Source organism: Schistocerca gregaria, chromosome 6 (genome assembly GCF_023897955.1).
Source record: "Schistocerca gregaria isolate iqSchGreg1 chromosome 6, iqSchGreg1.2, whole genome shotgun sequence".
NCBI lineage: Eukaryota > Metazoa > Arthropoda > Insecta > Orthoptera > Acrididae > Schistocerca > Schistocerca gregaria.
Genome location: NC_064925.1, coordinates 301,674,987 through 301,692,719, shown reverse-complemented (window position 1 = coordinate 301,692,719; position 17,733 = coordinate 301,674,987). Strand labels below are relative to the sequence as shown.

The 17,733-nt window shown below is 44.7% G+C and overlaps 1 protein-coding gene and 1 non-coding gene across 2 annotated transcripts in view; both read right to left on the bottom strand.

Moving 5' to 3' along the window:
* LOC126278033 (ATP-binding cassette sub-family G member 4-like) overlaps positions 1 to 17,733 on the bottom strand; it is a 448,565-nt gene that overhangs the window by 190,246 nt on the left and 240,586 nt on the right. The window lies entirely within an intron of this gene.
* Trnaa-ugc (transfer RNA alanine (anticodon UGC)) lies at positions 7,105 to 7,178 on the bottom strand. The gene has a single exon. It is a non-coding gene; the product is annotated as a tRNA-Ala (tRNA).

The following is a 17,733-nucleotide window of genomic DNA, read 5'->3' as shown; positions in this document are numbered from 1 at the left end:
GCGAGCCGGCCACTGTGGCCGAGCGGTTCTAGGTGCTTCAGTCTGGAACCGCGCGACCGCTACGGTCGCAGGTTCGAATCCTGCTTCGGGCTAAGATGTGTTTGGTGTCCTTAGGTTTGTTAGGTTTAAGTAGATCTAAGTTCTAGGAGACTGATGACCTCAGATGTTAAGTCCCATAGCGCTCAGAGCCATTTGAACCATTTAAATCCGGAGAGCCCGGTGGCCAAGTAAATACGGTAAACTCATGCTGGTTCTCTTCGAACCATGCGCCTACACTGTGAGATGTGTGACACCTGGCATTTCCTACTCGTAGTTGCCACCGTGCTGAGGAAAAACAAAGTGCTTTAGGGGCTGAAATGCTTGTCAAGGATAGATGTATACTAACTTTGGTGCATCAAATCAATGGTATTACAAGGTTGATTAGAGAATTTAAGTGAATACTGGGGCAGGACTGGCCAAGATGTACTACTCATGGGCCTGGGAAAAACAGCAAAAGAAGAGAATCGAAGCTTTTGAGGGAGTGAGTAGAAGTTGAAAATTATGTGACTGATGGTAGGATAAGTTTTAAGACTTCAAGGAATAACTTCCATTGTACATGAGGGAGCTGTAGAGTGTAAAAAAAAATGTAGGGGAAGACAGAGACTGGCATACATCCAACAAATAATTGAAGACGTTAGGAACAAGTGGTACTCTGATATGAAGACACAGAGAGGAATTAGTAGTGGGATGCAAAAAATCAACCAGAAAAGAGATGACACAAAAATGGCAAACAAGAGTTGACTGTATCACCTCAAGAAGCTATGTTTTTTGAGTACCAACAAATGTGAGGAACAAAATGTTTCCAGGATTGGAACGTATGTAGAGTCGTATAAATTTGAAAATCAAATATCCTGAGAACAATAAGCAACTTTTTGCATTTTTTATTCGTTTTATTTTATATTTATTTGTGAAAAGTTCGAACTGATACGCTAACCGGTAACACAACCCTTTGTCACAGGCCTGAATTAATCGCAAAATAGTTTTATTGAAGCTTCAGGAAGGTGAATTCGAAATATTAGCTAATTCAGCAAGTGTGATTGCTCGAAGCTGGACGTTATGAACAATCTGGAGAAGAGAGAGATGAACTGCGCTAAATTCAAATACGTAGCCTATATTTCCACTACGTTCAAGAGCGAAATAAGGCGAGCTCTGCAATAGAAACAAGCTGCACTGTGCTGCACCTTCGTTTCCTTGTAGTCCTTTGGTGTTCCAAACAAAGAATTTAAGTTAGACAAGGGAACGGCTGTGGTGGCCGTGTTTATGCAAATGCGCCCCCAGGCAGCGCTGGTGTAGTATCGCGCGGCCGCCGGTGCACTAAATGGGTTTCGGTTTTTGCCGCGAGCTCACGCTATACAAGCACCACGCGAATACAGCGTAGAGCTGTCAGCCGCAGCACCGAGTATGCGGTCTGAGCGGGCGCTCAATAATGTGTGGGGCCACCGGCCACGCGTTGCGTTGCGTCGCTGTGGCGAGGAGAGCGAAATGCACGCTGCCAGCTATGTATCGGTGTCAGCAGGTATGGACAGTGGCTATTGTGTCGCATGAACCGACAAGAAAACTGCTTTAGCCAACTGGCCACTTACATATACATAAGTACTCTGCAGTTCGCATTTAAGTATTTGGCAGAAAGTTTAACGATCCACTGTCAGACAGTTTCGCGACCGTTCCATTCTGTAATACCACGGTGGAAAATGAACACTTAACTCTTAGTTAAGAGTTTTCTTATTTCATTTCCCCCTGCGCAGGTGGAACTCAGCAAAATATTTTCGCATTCGAAGGAGAACGTTGTTGATTCATATTTCGAATACAGATCTAGGCTGAGCAAAAAGGCTTTATTTTACTCATTGCCAACCAAATCGCTTATCACATCTCTCCATTATTAAGCGACAATATCAAGCGAGCTGCCCTTCTTTGAATTTTTCGATGCCCTCCGCCTACCCTGTCTCGTAAGGATCCCATACCGCGCACCAATACTCCACAAGAGAATGGACAAGCGTAGAGTAAGCAGTCATTATATCAAATTTTTTCAGCTTCCCTTTTGCCAATAAAACGTTATGTTTCGTTTGCCTTCACCACTATATTTCCTACGTTCAAATTTTAGTTGTTCGTAACTCTAATCCCTAGGTATTAGTTGTGAAACCTAATCCCTGTGTGTCTAGCGATGCAAGTCGTGCTCGTGCAATGCTTACTGATTTCACACAACTCTTAACCCATTGAATACCAATGGTTTCTTCCCAATTCTGTTAATTTCATTTCTTTTAAGTAGCAATGCCTTTCGCTTGAATCGATCGATGCTATTGCAAGACAGAGACATCCAGTGATACACCGAGGTACTTCTACTAACGCAGTGCTCTGTATCAGTCACTAAGAGAGTTCAAAGCAACAGTCGGTGTGGCGATTGTGCTGCGTGGTAGTAGGGGTTGTGGCGTATGTTTTATACAGTGATCATATTGATGATGATGATGATGATGATGACGATGTTTGGTTCTGCTTGGCACTCAAGTGTCCTATTTTTTACACAGTCTAGTCGAGTCACTGCCACGAATTATGATGATGATGATGATGATGAAATGATGAGGACAACATAAACACCCAGTCCCCGGGCAGACAAAATCCCCAACCCGGCTGGGAATCGAATTCAGAACCCCGCGATCCAGAGGCAGCAACGCCATACACTAGACCACGAGCTGCGGACGATCATATTGAGGAAATCACTGCAATGAACGTAAGTATATCTAAAGTTGTCGTTACGTAAGTTTGAGTTTGTACTACTGCTTTTATGGGTGGTTTCCAAATGAAACCACAGTAGCAGTGTGTACGTTTTATGTAAATTTATTAAATTTTAGCTCATTTTTACTTCTATTTAGGACTATAATTTGATTCAGGAATTATGAGTTCATGGAAGTTGCGAAATGTTTGAGTGTGTCTAGGAAAAAATGCGAAATTGTTTTCAAATATATTTCATGAAATGATGGTTGGCTGAAAACTCTGTGTCCTAGTAGTTTCAAAGTGAAACTTTAATACTTAATTTCTGTAGTCGTTGCTTACTATGTTACAATGGTTAATTCTGCCAAAGATCTTGAAATTATGTTCCAAAGTGAAACGACTTCCTTAACATTGTTGATCGTTTACTTTTTGCCATTTTTTCTTGTCTTCGTTACTTATTATGATGATAAACATAGATCCTCTGAAAAATTTTGAATTTTTTTTTATATTGTTGGGACTCAAAGTGTAAAGAGTACTGGTGCAGAACGAGTGTGTACAATGCTTGTTGCTTTTACAAAATAATAAGTCAGTTGTCTTCGTAGTAGGCGACTGTGCACAAGAGCAACACCGAAACAGTGGAGTGAAACAATTGAGATTACAACCGGTTATAACCGTTTTTAAAGGGCTGCCTAACAAAGAGAAGTTGTAGGACAAATAAAAGGATTGTGAAATGTAAGTCAGTTGGAGTTTATCAGTTATTTACTTGGTCTTGCGAAATCACAAAGAATTAGATTACAAAATGACTTTGACACAATGGGAGATACCAAAAACGGTGGAAGACTGTATGGAGCTAGCACAACAAGATCTGCTTATCTGGGCAGCTCGTGTAATCAGAGTTAATGTTACAACAAGACGCCGCAAAACTGTGGGGTGCTAAAAAAATGGCATTAAACAACACTGTGGGTATAATTAAAGTCTTCTTTCAGAAGCAATCACTTGAGTTGAGGCCTTAGCACAAGTATCCCACCGTTTCAGGAGCCGAAGGATTACATGTTACCAGAATTTCTGTAGCTGTAACAGGAATCAGTCATCCACTGTGTCCTTCATATCGTTGTCGCAGCTGAAGTCATTCCATTTGAGGTTTTTTTAGCTGACCAGATACAAGGAAGTCGTAGGGTGGCATGGCCGGGTTGCTGCTCCCACTTGAACTTGGCCATTACGCTTCGTGTGACCTTGGAGACTTACGGACACACGTCATCACGGAGCAGAATCATTCCCTCCCTGAAAAGCCTAGGCCGTTTGCTCTTGAAGGGCTTGGGTAGGATTCGGAGTGTCCCACAGTAGACGTCACTGTTAATGGTTTCCCGGGCTTGGGGAATACGATGATTATCGGATCTCGGACGTCGAGAAAGATGGTCAGCATCACCTTGCCAGATGAGGATACAGCTCTGAATTTTTTAGGGGGAGGCGACAAATGCACACAACCACGCCGGACACTACATTCGCTACCCTGCATGTCGCACTACGTTATCCCAAAGCGGTATATGCAAATTTCAGAACGGTTTGGTTATAGTGGCGTTTCATACCTTATCATTTGAACACTCATAAAACCAAAACAAGCAACAGAAGTTTCGCGCCAGGTAGAAGTAAGGAAATGCACGGGATATAGATCGCGCTATCGTAATTTCTCTATTTACATTCCTTTAAACAGGTAGTATGCGCCGACCAGCAGCAAACGTCGTTCGAATATGACGCCCTCCCCACGAGGGCCCGGAACATAGTGCTTAGACTGCACGTTCACTGTCCTCACCTCTCTGATCTCTAAATACTCTACGTCGAGGGGTTGCTGTTGCCATTATGACGAGCCAGAATTGTTGCTAAGTTCTTCAAGAAGCATGTGAAAGCGAGCACTAGGAATAGTCAGTGCTAAAGGGGGGAAACTAAACTAAAGACTATAATTGTGTAGGCTTCCGCGGCCAGAGTCAGTCGAAATAAAAGTTTTTGGGTTTGGTACCGCGCCATAATGTAAAAACTACTGCTGCTGGAGAAAAACCAACGTTTCGGCCACGATTGCAGCGGCTTTATGTGGTTCTAGACCCAGACCCAGAAGAAGCCTACTGCAATCTAGACCCAGACCCAGGAGAAGCCCGCTGCAATCGTGGCCGACACGTTGGTTTTTCTCCAGCAGCAGTAGTTTTTTACATTTACCCAGAAAACTTTTATGTCGACTAAACTAAAGAAGTCTATTTTTTGTGTAAGTTGACCATTGTCTATGGCTACAAGCAAATAAAATTATATTATGTAGACACAAGCGCCGGCCGGAGTGGCCGTGTGGTTCTAGGCGCTACAGTCTGGAACCGAGCGTCCGCTACGGTTGCAGGTTCGAATCCTGGCTAGGGCATGGATGTGTGTGATGTCCTTAGGTTAGTTGGGTTTAATTAGTTCTAAGTTCTAGGGGACTGCTGACCTGAGATGTTAAATCCCATAGTGCTCAGAGCCATTGTGAACCATTTTTCAGACACAAACGGCAGATCAACTGCTTTCTACTCTTACTGTATGCTATGAATGAATTGTCGCTAAGCTTTCGATTTATGTCGATTTATTAGTGTAACCCTGATTTCCTTCCTCTTTTATTGTTTCATATAAACTTCAGATAAATATTTAATCTCATAAAGCAAATAAAGCAATGTACTTCATTGCTACGTTAGCCATGCGTTTAAAACATGTACGCATGACCAAAGGAACTTTGCATCGTAATTCAGAATAATAACAATTCTTTTGAACAAGAATCACGGCACTTGCCTGTCTTTCACACCAACTTAGCTTAGTTTGATGTGCAAGGTGATGCAGATACATTTATTTGTCGGACAGTGTTCCACAGTATTTTTATTCAGAATGATTCAATCATAGCGATAGGGATGAACCACTGAGCCTTTGACTTATTGTGACGAGAAAAATTATTTTTATGTCAATTCTTGTATGTGTGAATACATTATGTTTGTGTGAACTTTCCCCGTGCACGCTTAAGATTTCCTTTTCAGTTATCACCGCAATGTACCTCAGCACTCAATATAATAATAATATAAATGAGTTAATTAAATACCAGGCAACGAATTTTTAATACGGAGTTTTGTTGTAATGAACTATGTTAAACTGTAAGACTATTTTTAATACATCCCACCAGCGTTTCTGAAGCGCAAAACACAGGCCTTATATTTGTAGACTTTTGTCTGATTACCTTATTTTTTGTTCACGCTTAAGCTTCTGCTTTCTGTGTGTTATTTGGTGTATCGTTTGTGCTTAAATTGTTCCCATTTGGTCATTCCATATATTCACTGGGATCTTTTTATTAATATAAACAAGTTAGTTATGCTTATTAATTCACTGATTAATTCAGTCCTTGTATTACATTTCGGCAATTTCAATTAAATTAGGCAGCGACTCAGAAAAATTTTGTAGCACATGAAACTTACAGTAGAATCGAGAGTTCCACGTTGTCTAACTTCCTCAGTTTCTGTTAACAAATTACTTTCGCCGATTAATAACCTCTTAACTTTAATAGGGAATGCTCATAGCCAGGATACTCAGTATGAAGCAAACTGGCAACCATGCCACGGAAACGCACTCGTGCTTCCTGCATCCAACTGAGCGAGTTTAAAAGGGGTCAGATTATGGCCTTCCAAGTGGCGGGACGGTCCTTTCCGAGAATTGTCACCCAATCTGGACGCGCTGCATCAGTTATGCAGTGATGCTGGTATCGATGATCACATGAACATTCTGGCACCCATAGACGCCCACGCAGCACAGACCCCCGCCAGCATAGTCGTATTGTAAGGACTAATCGTACAGCTACCGCCGCGTAGATGAGAGGGCTGGTGAGCCCAGACATGTCAACACGGACTGTTGCGAACCTGTCATCAGGACCGGGACCAGGGTACGTACCCTCAAGCCCGTCCCTCGACTCATGCTTCAGCATCGATGAGCACGGCTCGACTGCTTGCCGTCGGAGGTTCATTGGAAGACAGAATGACGCGCCGTGGTCTACAGCGATGAAAGAAGGTTCTGCCTGCACGAAGAGATGGTCGTTTGTGAGTACGGCCGCGTTGGATAGCTGCGCGGTCTATGCGTTTTGCCACGGTTCGCGCGGCTCCCCCCGTCGGAGGTTCGAGTCCTCCCTCGGGCATGGGCGTGTGTATTGTGCTTAACGTAAGTTACTTTATATGAAGGTAGTATCTGTCCCCGAAAGAACAGATACAATTGATGACTGTGCAGATTCTCTAGAATGAAATGATAATTAACTCGACACGCTAGCTGCAAAAAGGCGTTGATATACATCACTGGGGACATGTTGAAAATGTGTGCCCCTACCGGGACTCGAACCCGGGTCTCCTGCTTGCATGGCAGACGCTCTATCCATCTGAGCCACCGAGGGCACAGAGGATAATGTGACTGCAGGGACTTATCCCTTGCACGCTGCCAGTGAGACACACATTCCCAACATTTCCACACCACTACATTCGTAGTGCGCCTAATAGATGTTTGCCCATCGGATACTACTTACTTATATGGTTAAAATATGGCTACCCGGCCATTGACCTTCTTCTGCGAACGCATATGCTATGCCCCAACTCGTACGGGACTTGGTAGATTAATCTGCCACGAGTAATGATTGTGATGGATATACATCTCTTAGGCGCACTACGAATGTAGTGGTGTGGACATGTTGGGAATGTGGGTCTCACGGGGAGCGTGCAAGGGATAAGTCCCTGCAGTGGCGCTATCCTCTGTGTCCTCGATGGCTCAGATGGATAGACCGTCTGCCATGCAAGCAGGAGATCCCGGGGTCGAGTCCCGGTCGGGGCACACATTTTCAACATGTCCTCAATGATGTATATCAACGCCTGTTTGGAGCTAGGGTGTCGAGTTAATTATCATTTCGTTAAGTTAGTTTAAGTTACATTAAGTAGTGTGTAAACCTAGGGACCGATGACCTCAGCGGTTTGTTCCCACTAGAATTTACCACAAATTTTCAAAATTTGTGGGTACGAAAGAGATCTGGTGAGTGCCGTCTGGTAAGTTGCATTTGTACAAAACACACCGACCAAACCACAGGCCTTATGGCCTGGGGTACGGCAAGCTACGACTCTCGATCATCTGTCGCGTTTCTGGAGGAAACGCTAACCAGCGCTCGGTAGGTGCAGAATGTAGTCACTCCCGTTCTTTTGCCGGTCTTGCAACACGAAGAAAATGTTTTGGTGCAACAGGATAATGCTCGCCCACACACTGTCTGTGAAACTCAAGGTGCCGTGCTGGCGAGAACAATTTTCGAACTTGTCTTCAATCGATCACGTGTAGAGTATGATGGGACGAGAAGTGACTCTGCAACTCGTCAACCGACAACTCTTACAAAATTACGTGAATTACGTGAACAGGCAGAGCAGAGGTGGAATGACGTACCTCAAGACAGTATTCGCCATCTGTCCGACCGACTGGATGCCAGGGTCAGCGCCTGCATTGGCGCCCGTAGAGGCTACATCACGTACCAGTATGGATGTGTCAGAATGCATCGATACCTGGTACGTCGTAACCACTTACTTACGCTGTTTCTCTATAAACGCAATAATTTCATGTACTTCATATGCCATCCTGGAGCAATAAATCTTGAGAGAAATGGAAACCTCTGATAGAGTAATAGGATTACATTCAGACGTATACATGGTGGGCGGAAATTCCCGTTACAAATGTCTAGGACTTGTAGAGGGTAGTGAGCACAGAACACCTTGAACAAAAAAATGGCTCTGGGCACTAAGGGACTTAACTACTGTGGTCATCAGTCCCCTAGAATTTAGAACTACTTAAACCTAACTAACCTAAGGACATCACACACATCCATGCCCGAGGCAGGATTCGAACCTGCGACCGTAGCAGTCGCGCACACTCTGAACAGGAACCCATGTCTAGAATCGTATCGTTTCCGTTCTACGACAGTTTCAATTCAGATGTGTACCTCGTCAACGTCTGCTTAGGGCAAGAGAAACGTCTCAGAGTACCCTGTCCTGGTATGCAACAGGGTAGACATGATGACGTGTACAACGTCAAACGATCCCTAGATGTCACTCATTGTCCGCTTTGCTGTGAGACGGAGTCAATACCTGTGCATCACCGATAGAGGAAAGATGGTGGAGTACACGTTTGCGGAATACACAGACATGCTCCTTGTGAATGGCGAAGCTGGAGGTTACGGAAGAGCTGCTAGTCGGCTGTATCACGAACGATTTTCCACACCGTCACACTCCACCGCGCAAACTGTTTGCCCAACTTACACAACGGCTTAGAGAAACGGGTACCTCCACCGTGAGGACTGTGGGGCCCCACGGCGACGGCGAACTCCTGAATTTGAAGATCCGTCAACTTGTTCGCGAAAAATTGCGCGTGGAATGGCTGTTAGTCACAGTGCCGTGTTGTACGTCCTGCATGAGAAACAATTACATCCGTAACACTTACAAAGGGTGCACGCTATGAGTCCAGTAGACTTTCGACAACGCGTCGCCTTCTGAACATGGTTCCTGCACCGTTGCATCGACGAGCCCCTGTTTCCACGTCGAGTTCTCTTCACAGATAAATGTAGGTTCACAAGGGATTGTGTTCTGAATGCTCGAAATAGCCATGTCTGGGCTGACGAAAACTCTCATGCCACGCATGTTCAGGTATTTCAAGACAAGTTTGGAATTAACGTGTGGGCAGGTATGCTGGACAGTCATGTGATTGGACCATACCTCCTTCCATCCAATTTCACGGGCCCGCATACTTAGTCTTCCTACGACACGTAATGGACCCGTTCTTGGAAGCTGGGCCGTTGAATGTCCGCCAGGAAATGTGGTTTCAGCATGATGGAGCACCACCTCACTTTTCACTGGCTGTCCTGACATCTCAACAGACGGTATGGTGAAAGATGGATAGGCCGTTGTGGTCCACCCACGTGGCCGCCACGATCGTCGTATTTAACCTCTATGACTACTTCTTGTAGGGTCGTATGAAGAGCCTAATTTATGAGACACCTGTACAGACAGAGGAAGATCTGCTGGCACAAGCTCTGGCCGCTGCACAAGACATTGTAAAGACACCAGGTGGGATGGAGAGAGTGTAAAACAACATGCTTCTGAGGTTCGATGTGTGTAACGACGTTGGTGGTCGCCACACCGAGAAGCTGTTGTAATGCACGTTGCGGCTGGTGCCGTAGATGCTGGGTTCTTTTGTCGAGTAATGTAAACCATAAGGTGTAAGTTGTAATGCAAATGTGTAAGTAATAACGGAACAAGTCAGTATTCTTTTCAAATAGATTGCAACAATTGTACTGGGTCACGCCTAAGTACATTCCTCACGTGGGTGTGGATGAGATAATCATCTACATTGAAACTGTCGTAGAACGGAAACGATACGTTGCCGGACATGGGTTCCTATTCAAAATGTTAAGTACTCACATGTCCTAGACGTTTGTAATGGGAATTTCCGACCACCCAATATAGGCAATATAATTTTTAAACAGTACCGTATTGCTTTCCCATAAAAACCGAATGCTACAAACAGAATGCTGTACTGTGCGAAAAGTGCGGTTTCGTTTTTTTTTTTTTCATTCAGTTTTGACTATGATAACTTGAATGTAACGTAGCTGCAATGACATGTTTTCGGGCAGGTTTACTTTGCAAATGGGGAGCATCATAAAATGTCAGTCGATTCATACTTTGTAACAGTATTCTAATCACAAGCTGCCAGTGACGTTTGTTTGTGTAGGTTTACTCTGAAAACGGGGATCGTCCTAAAGTGTCGGTCGATTTAAAATTTGTAGTTGCATCCTTATCACAATCCAGAGCTACACCTTTTGTAATATACAGATTGTCTATGAAAACTGACTGCGAGGAAGCAAATAAAACAGCGTATTGTTGTGCATACAATTTTTGTTTAAATTGATATGCACGCACATACAATATACACTCCTGGAAATGGAAAAAAGAACACATTGACACCGGTGTGTCAGACCCACCATACTTGCTCCGGACACTGCGAGAGGGCTGTACAAGCAATGATCACACGCACGGCACAGTGGACACACCAGGAACCGCGGTGTTGGCCGTCGAATGGCGCTAGCTGCGCAGCATTTGTGCACCGCCGCCGTCAGTGTCAGCCAGTTTGCCGTGGCATACGGAGCTCCATCGCAGTCTTTAACACTGGTAGGATGCCGCGACAGCGTGGACCTGAACCGTATGTGCAGCTGACGGACTTTGAGCGAGGGCGAATAGTGGGCATGCGGGAGGCCGGGTGGATGTACCGCCGAATTGCTCAACACGTGGGGCGTGAGGTCTCCGCAGTACATCGATGTTGTCGCCAGTGGTCGGCGGAAGGTGCACGTGCCCGTCGACCTGGGACCGGACCGCAGCGACGCACGGATGCACGCCAAGACCGTAGGATCTTACGCAGTGCCGTAGGGGACCGCACCGCCACTTCCCAGCAAATTAGGGACACTGTTGCTCCTGGGGTATCGGCGAGGACCATTCGCAACCGTCTCCATGAAGCTGGGCTACGGTCCCGCACACCGTTAGGCCGTCTTCCGTGAGCCCCAACATCGTGCAGCCCGCCTCCAGTGGTGTCGCGACAGGCGTGAATGGAGGGACGAATGGAGACGTGTCGTCTTCAGCGATGAGAGTCGCTTCTGCCTTGGTGCCAATGATGGTCGTATGCGTGTTTGGCGCCGTGCAGGTGAGCGCTACAATCAGGACTGCATACGACCGAGGCACACAGGGCCAACACCCGGCATCATGGTGTGGGGAGCGGTATCCTACACTGGCCGTACACCTCTGGTGATCGTCGAGGGGACAGTGAATAGTGCACGGTACATCCAAACCATCATCGAACCCATCGTTCTACCATTCCTAGACCGGCAAGGGAACTTGCTGCTCCAACAGGACAATACACGTCCACATGTATCCCGTGCCACCCAACGTGCTCTAGAAGGTGTAAGTCAACTACCCTGGCCAGCAAGATCTCCGGATCTGTCCCCCATTGAGCATGTTTGGGACTGGATGAAGCGTCGTCTCACGCGGTCTGCACGTCCAGCACGAACGCTGGTCCAACTGAGGTGCCAGGTGGAAATGGCGTGGCAAGCCGTTCCACAGGACTACATCCAGCATCTCTACGATCGTCTCCATGGGAGAATAGCAGCCTGCATTGCTGCGAAAGGTGGATATACACTGTACTAGTGCCGACATTGTGCATGCTCTGTTACTTGTGTCTATGTGCCTGTGGTTCTGTCAGTGTGATCATGTGATGTATCTGACCCCAGGAATGGGTCAATAAAGTTTCCCCTTCCTGGGACAATGAATTCACGGTGTTCGTATTTCAATTTCCAGGAGTGTATATTTTGTGTAATGGTTTAAATACCTTTCCATCGTGCACAAAACCGACTGCGATAAGGAAAACGAACACGCACACTTTCACAGTACACCGTTTTGTTTCTCAACAGCAATTCTGAACATTGTCGTTTAAAAACAATGTATAGCCTTATATCATGTAAAACAATTGAAGTAAATCTATCAAGATGTTTTCAAGATCTTTTTCATACATATTCTTTAAGATTTAGGTCATTACGAGTTACATTCAAAAGGGCCAATTCACGACGAGGAGCAGAAATTTGCTTCGTGACACAGTTCCCATGGCTATCCGCAGATTACGAACTACATCCAATACATTTCAGATTTAGAACAACTCTCTCATATCTCTACGGTATGATTCTGACTCTGGTACAGAAAATAAAATACACAAATCAGGTACAAAAACATACCACCTTGAAAGACTACAAAGTAATGGCGGTTCCTGTGTTACCGCATGGAAGCGAAAGCTGGAAAAAAAAAGGAAATTCAGAGAGCAGACGCGAGGTTCCTAAGGGGAACGAAGGACAGTACAAGAAGCTACTTTATCAGAAACGACAATATGAGAACAGAATTAAATATTTTCAAATTGAATGAAAAAAAGTCAAAATTATCATGAAAATTGTTGTCAACAACACATCAGAATGCCAGCCCACAGAAATACCTATAAGGTTCTGAACTACTAACCGACTGGAATAAGAAAATCTGGAGCACCTTCGAAAAGATGAGATTGATTTTGTTTGTGAGATCGGAACAGGCAGTAGCCTAATCCTTGAAAGTAAGATGATGGTAATAATTCTCATGGAATACCTTCAAATATTGACTCGCTACAATTTCGCATCAAATAGTTAATATCCTGCTATCTTTATTTTACGTTTCGTTTTTCCGTTTTATGTGTGCACATTCCTGACCTCGTTGCGTAGCATATCGCGTAGCTCTCTTTATCTTGTGGGGCTGTTGGCCCAGTGCACCAAACTCGGTCAGAAGGTGATGTACCCAACGTATCGCGATGAGGGTTAAAGTAAACCACATTTAAAACGTTTCTGCGCTGCACCAACTTAAATCGCCAGTCAGCAAACCATCATCAGCCAGCTGTGAATTTCATGGCGGTTAATTCCGTGTATTGCATTGGAAGGCGCCCTGGAGATGAAAGGACGTAACTGAGATATGAATATGCACGCGGCCACCTATATACGTAAGTTCAAATGACTCTGGGCACAATGGGACTTGACTTCTGAGGTCATCAGTCCCCTAGAACTTAGAACTACTTAAACCTAACTAACCTAAGGACATCACACACATCCATGCCCGAAGCAGGATTCGAACCTGTGACCGTAGTGGTCACGCGGATCCAGACTGAAGCGCCTAGAACCGCTCGGCCACACAGGCCGGCTATACGTAAGTCTTCTACACATTTGCTAGTGAGTGACGTCATTGTCAGATGCCTTGACTTTCGTCAACAAGCAGAAGTGTATCTACACCTCACTACTAATCTGTTCGTTCATTTCTGAAGAAATGGAAATCAAAAGGATTATTCCAAATTTTTTTAAGTGCTAGATGGACATACTTCTCAAACTGACCGGTGCGAATGCATCAGTTATTGAAAATGAAAGAACTTACGGCTGCAGTGTAAAAAGAAATGTACAGAGTCTCATTTCCATCATTATTTCTTTCGTCTTTTTTCGTTCAGTTCGAATACCTACGTCATTTAAATTTAAACTTCATTAAATGTATGCCAATTAACACATCAAATTGTTTTTCTTATGAAAAATGCATGTCTTTTTTTTGTAACTACATACTGCACACAGAAATCCAGTTCTCATTGTAAACAAAAATTCTTATGATTCCCAACATAATCATTCAGTGAAGGATGCTATCTACAATTTTATTTCGTAATGTTCTTCTGAAAATAAATTCATCTGCCAAGATCGCCATGTAACACAAATGTACGACGTCACTGTAACGCCTCGACCTTTTTTATGCATATTGTATAGTGCTCATGTGACAGAGTGGTGTTAGAATTGCATGATCGAAGTACCACTTCCTGGTTTTGTGGATCTGAGGATGGCAACAGACATTGTCGGAGCTAGTATTCCAGTAACTGTGTTAAAATAGCGGCCTTGGCAAGCAAATTAGTTTTCAAGAGAAGATTACAATACAGAAATTCTTAATTGCTGTTCATCAAGACTGCATGATTGAAAAAAAACTACGAAATAAATTTTTTCTATCGTTTTTTTATTTTACGCTTTACGTAAATGGTTATAGAATATGCACCTTTATTAAAGAATCCATCTGTAATCGAACACATGCCCCCCACGCAGCAAGCAAGCACGCTGCCAGAGAGCCACACTGCTTTATTTTAGCATACTGAATATGGTCAGAAAACTTAGAAGTCTATTTTCTGGAGATTTTTTGATAGTTCCTTTCAACTACTTTGGGGGAGGAATATCTGGAGTTTTCAACTTGACATACTATGAATAAATTACTGGAATCCGATTGTCGTGCGGCCTCTTCCTAGAGAGAATCAGAAAGAAATCAAATCAAATGTGTGTGAAATCTTATGGGACTTAACTGCTCAGTCCCTAAGGTTACACACTACTTAACCTAAATTATCCTGAGAACAAACACACACACCCATGCCCGAGGGAGGACTCGAACCTCCGCCGGGACTAGCCGCATAGTCCATGACTGCAGCGCCTAAGACCGCCTAATCCCGCGCGGCTCTTAGAGAGAAACGGGCAGTGTAGTCACATGTGGAGACACAATTTAATTCTACTCCTGGTAAGTCTGATTGATAAAATAATGAACTTCCTTTGTTCATGGTAAGTACTCGTATACAATACCTTGAATCAGTTTCAGTACATCTAAATGGGCAGCCATATCACTACCGTCCGCTTATAAAATCCTGGTCGTGTAGGGAAATCTGGGCGTGAGCTTAGGTCAAATTTAACAGTGTTCTACTTCCTCATAGAGATCGGTGCACCAAAGTTTGCGTTGAACAGGATTTCATGCCGAAATTACCACGGTTAACTTTTAATCGAGGTTGTTGCACTCTGCCGAGTGAGGAGAGCCAGACTCCGATACACTCCACGCGGCGGCCTAATGACCGGGTGGTGCACTGGCCAGCAGTTTCCCACGCTCGTTTAGGCAAATAATGGACCGATCTCCAATCTCCGCCCTATAAAATATGACAGTAAGAAAAATGTTTACAGTATTCACACACACACGTAGCCCACACGTCTTTCTCCCTGATGACTATGGCAACAATAGGGGCATCCGGCCGCAAAGAGAAACCGAAATAAAATCTGCGAAATTACGAAAAACAGTGGATCCTGTACAGTGTGATAAACGCTGGAAAAGAGAAATACACTCTAAGAAAAACAAAGCAAATACACCATTAAGGAATTATCCGAATTCGATGGAAATCAGTAGATGTGACTTACAGACAGTTAAATGATCACAACTTTAGAAAAATAGGATGGTTTATTCAAGGGAAAGAACTTGACGAACTGAGCAAGTCAAAAAGACGTTGGCCCACCTCAGGCCCCATATGCAAGTAGTTATTCGGCTTGGAACTGATTGGCAGAGTTGTTGGATGACATCCTGAGGGTTATCGGTCTAAGTTCTGTCCAACTGGTCAGGTAGATCGTCAAATTCCTGAGCATCTTTCAGGGCCCTACCCACGTAGCTCAAAACGTTCTCAAATGGGGAGACATCCGGAAACCTTTCAGGCCAAGATAGGGGTTTGAAAGCAATAGAAACGTTCGTGGTGTGCGGGCAAGCATTATCTTAGTGAAATTTAAGTCCGGGATGGATTGCCGTGAAGGGCAGCAAAACGGGTCTTAGAATATCGCCTACGTATCACTGCGCTTTAAGGGTGCCGTGGATGACAACCAAAGGGATCCTGTAGTGTCAAGAAACTACACGCCAGACCATCACTCCTGGCTCTTGGGACGTATGGCGGGCAACAATCAGGTTTGTATCAAACAGCTGTCTGGATCGTCTCCAGACACGTCTTCGCCCTGGAATCTCATTGACTGGAATATAAGTGTCTTTAGTTATCTGCTCCGATGAGATCGGTGGCATATCAACATGTCTGTGGCCCGCCATACGGCCCCACAACCAGGACTGATGCTCTGGGCTGCCTTTTCTTTTCATAGTAGGACTACTTTGGTTGTCATCGGCAGTACCATTACAGCGCAGCAGTACATCGACGATATTGTTCGCCTTGTTTTGTTGCTACCCTGGGGTTACATTTCAGCAAGATAATGTCCACCCGCACATGGAGACTGCTTGTTTTCGTCCTTGTCAGACCCTACCTCGGCCATCAAGGTCGCCAGATTTCTCACAGCTGAGAACATTTGGAGTTTTATGGAGAGGGCCTTCCAACTACCTCGGGATTTTGAATATCTAAGGCGCCAGTTGGACATAATTTAGCACGATATAGCTCTGGAGGACATCCAAAAACTCTATCAATCAGTGCCAATCCGAATAAATGCTTTCGTAAGAACCAGATGTGAACCGGCGCGTCACTGAGTTGCTCCATTTGTGAAACTCTTACTCTTGAATAAATCTGCACATGTGCACCAAGTCAACCGATTTCCGTCCCATTCGGATAATTCGTTTGTGGTGCGCCGTTATTTTTTTTTGTTTTTTTGTTTTGTTTTATGCTTTAGAATGTATGTGACCCATTCTTACGTAACTTTGTCACACGCTATTAATACACCATTCTTACACAACTCCCTTAGTTTCACTTGCCGGTAGAGTTGCCACACTTTGGTAGAAGCACACACAGCATCAAGGTTTCAATGACGTTTTCGCCGTCATAACACATATTTGGGCCACAGCTGTCCAGTTATCAGGTTACTGTCGAAATATCTGTGCGAGAAAAGGTCAATTTCACGTTCGATAGGATGCCATTCGTATCGGCACGTGTGTGAATATTGAAGTGATAAGCTCTGCCCTTGCGACACTTCTATTCTATTATCAGAAATCTCTGAATTTCGATATAGGAGCCCGAGACAGGGGGGAATAATTTCTTTAGTGGAGCGCCTCCCATCCTATGTGTTGCGGGCAGGTTTGTCACGTATCTCAATTTAAGTGGAATTGTCCCTGTTTTCCTTCTAATAACTCGACACCCAACGACGATAAAATAAAATACGCGCGACAGTGAATGAATGAACACTTGTAGCAACTGAAAGTGACGACAGGCAGTGTCTAGTGCAACATGTGCCCTGCATATTCTTTCTCTCCTCTTTGTTCCCACAGACAGCTAGACAGCATAGCAAGACCATCGCCAGGGGTGCCCCAGGAATGTGTGATAGTACTGCTGTTATTCTCTGTATACACACATGATCTGACGGACAAGATGAGTACCAATCTACGCCGGCCGGTGTGGCCGTGCGGTTCTAGGCGCTTCAGTCTGGAACCGCGTGACCGCTAGGGTCGCAGGTTCGAATGCTGCCTCGGGCATGGATGTGTGTGATGTCCTTAGGTTAGTTAGGTTTAAGTAGTTCTAGGTTCTAGGGGACTGATGACCACAGATGTTAAGTCCCATAGTGCTCAG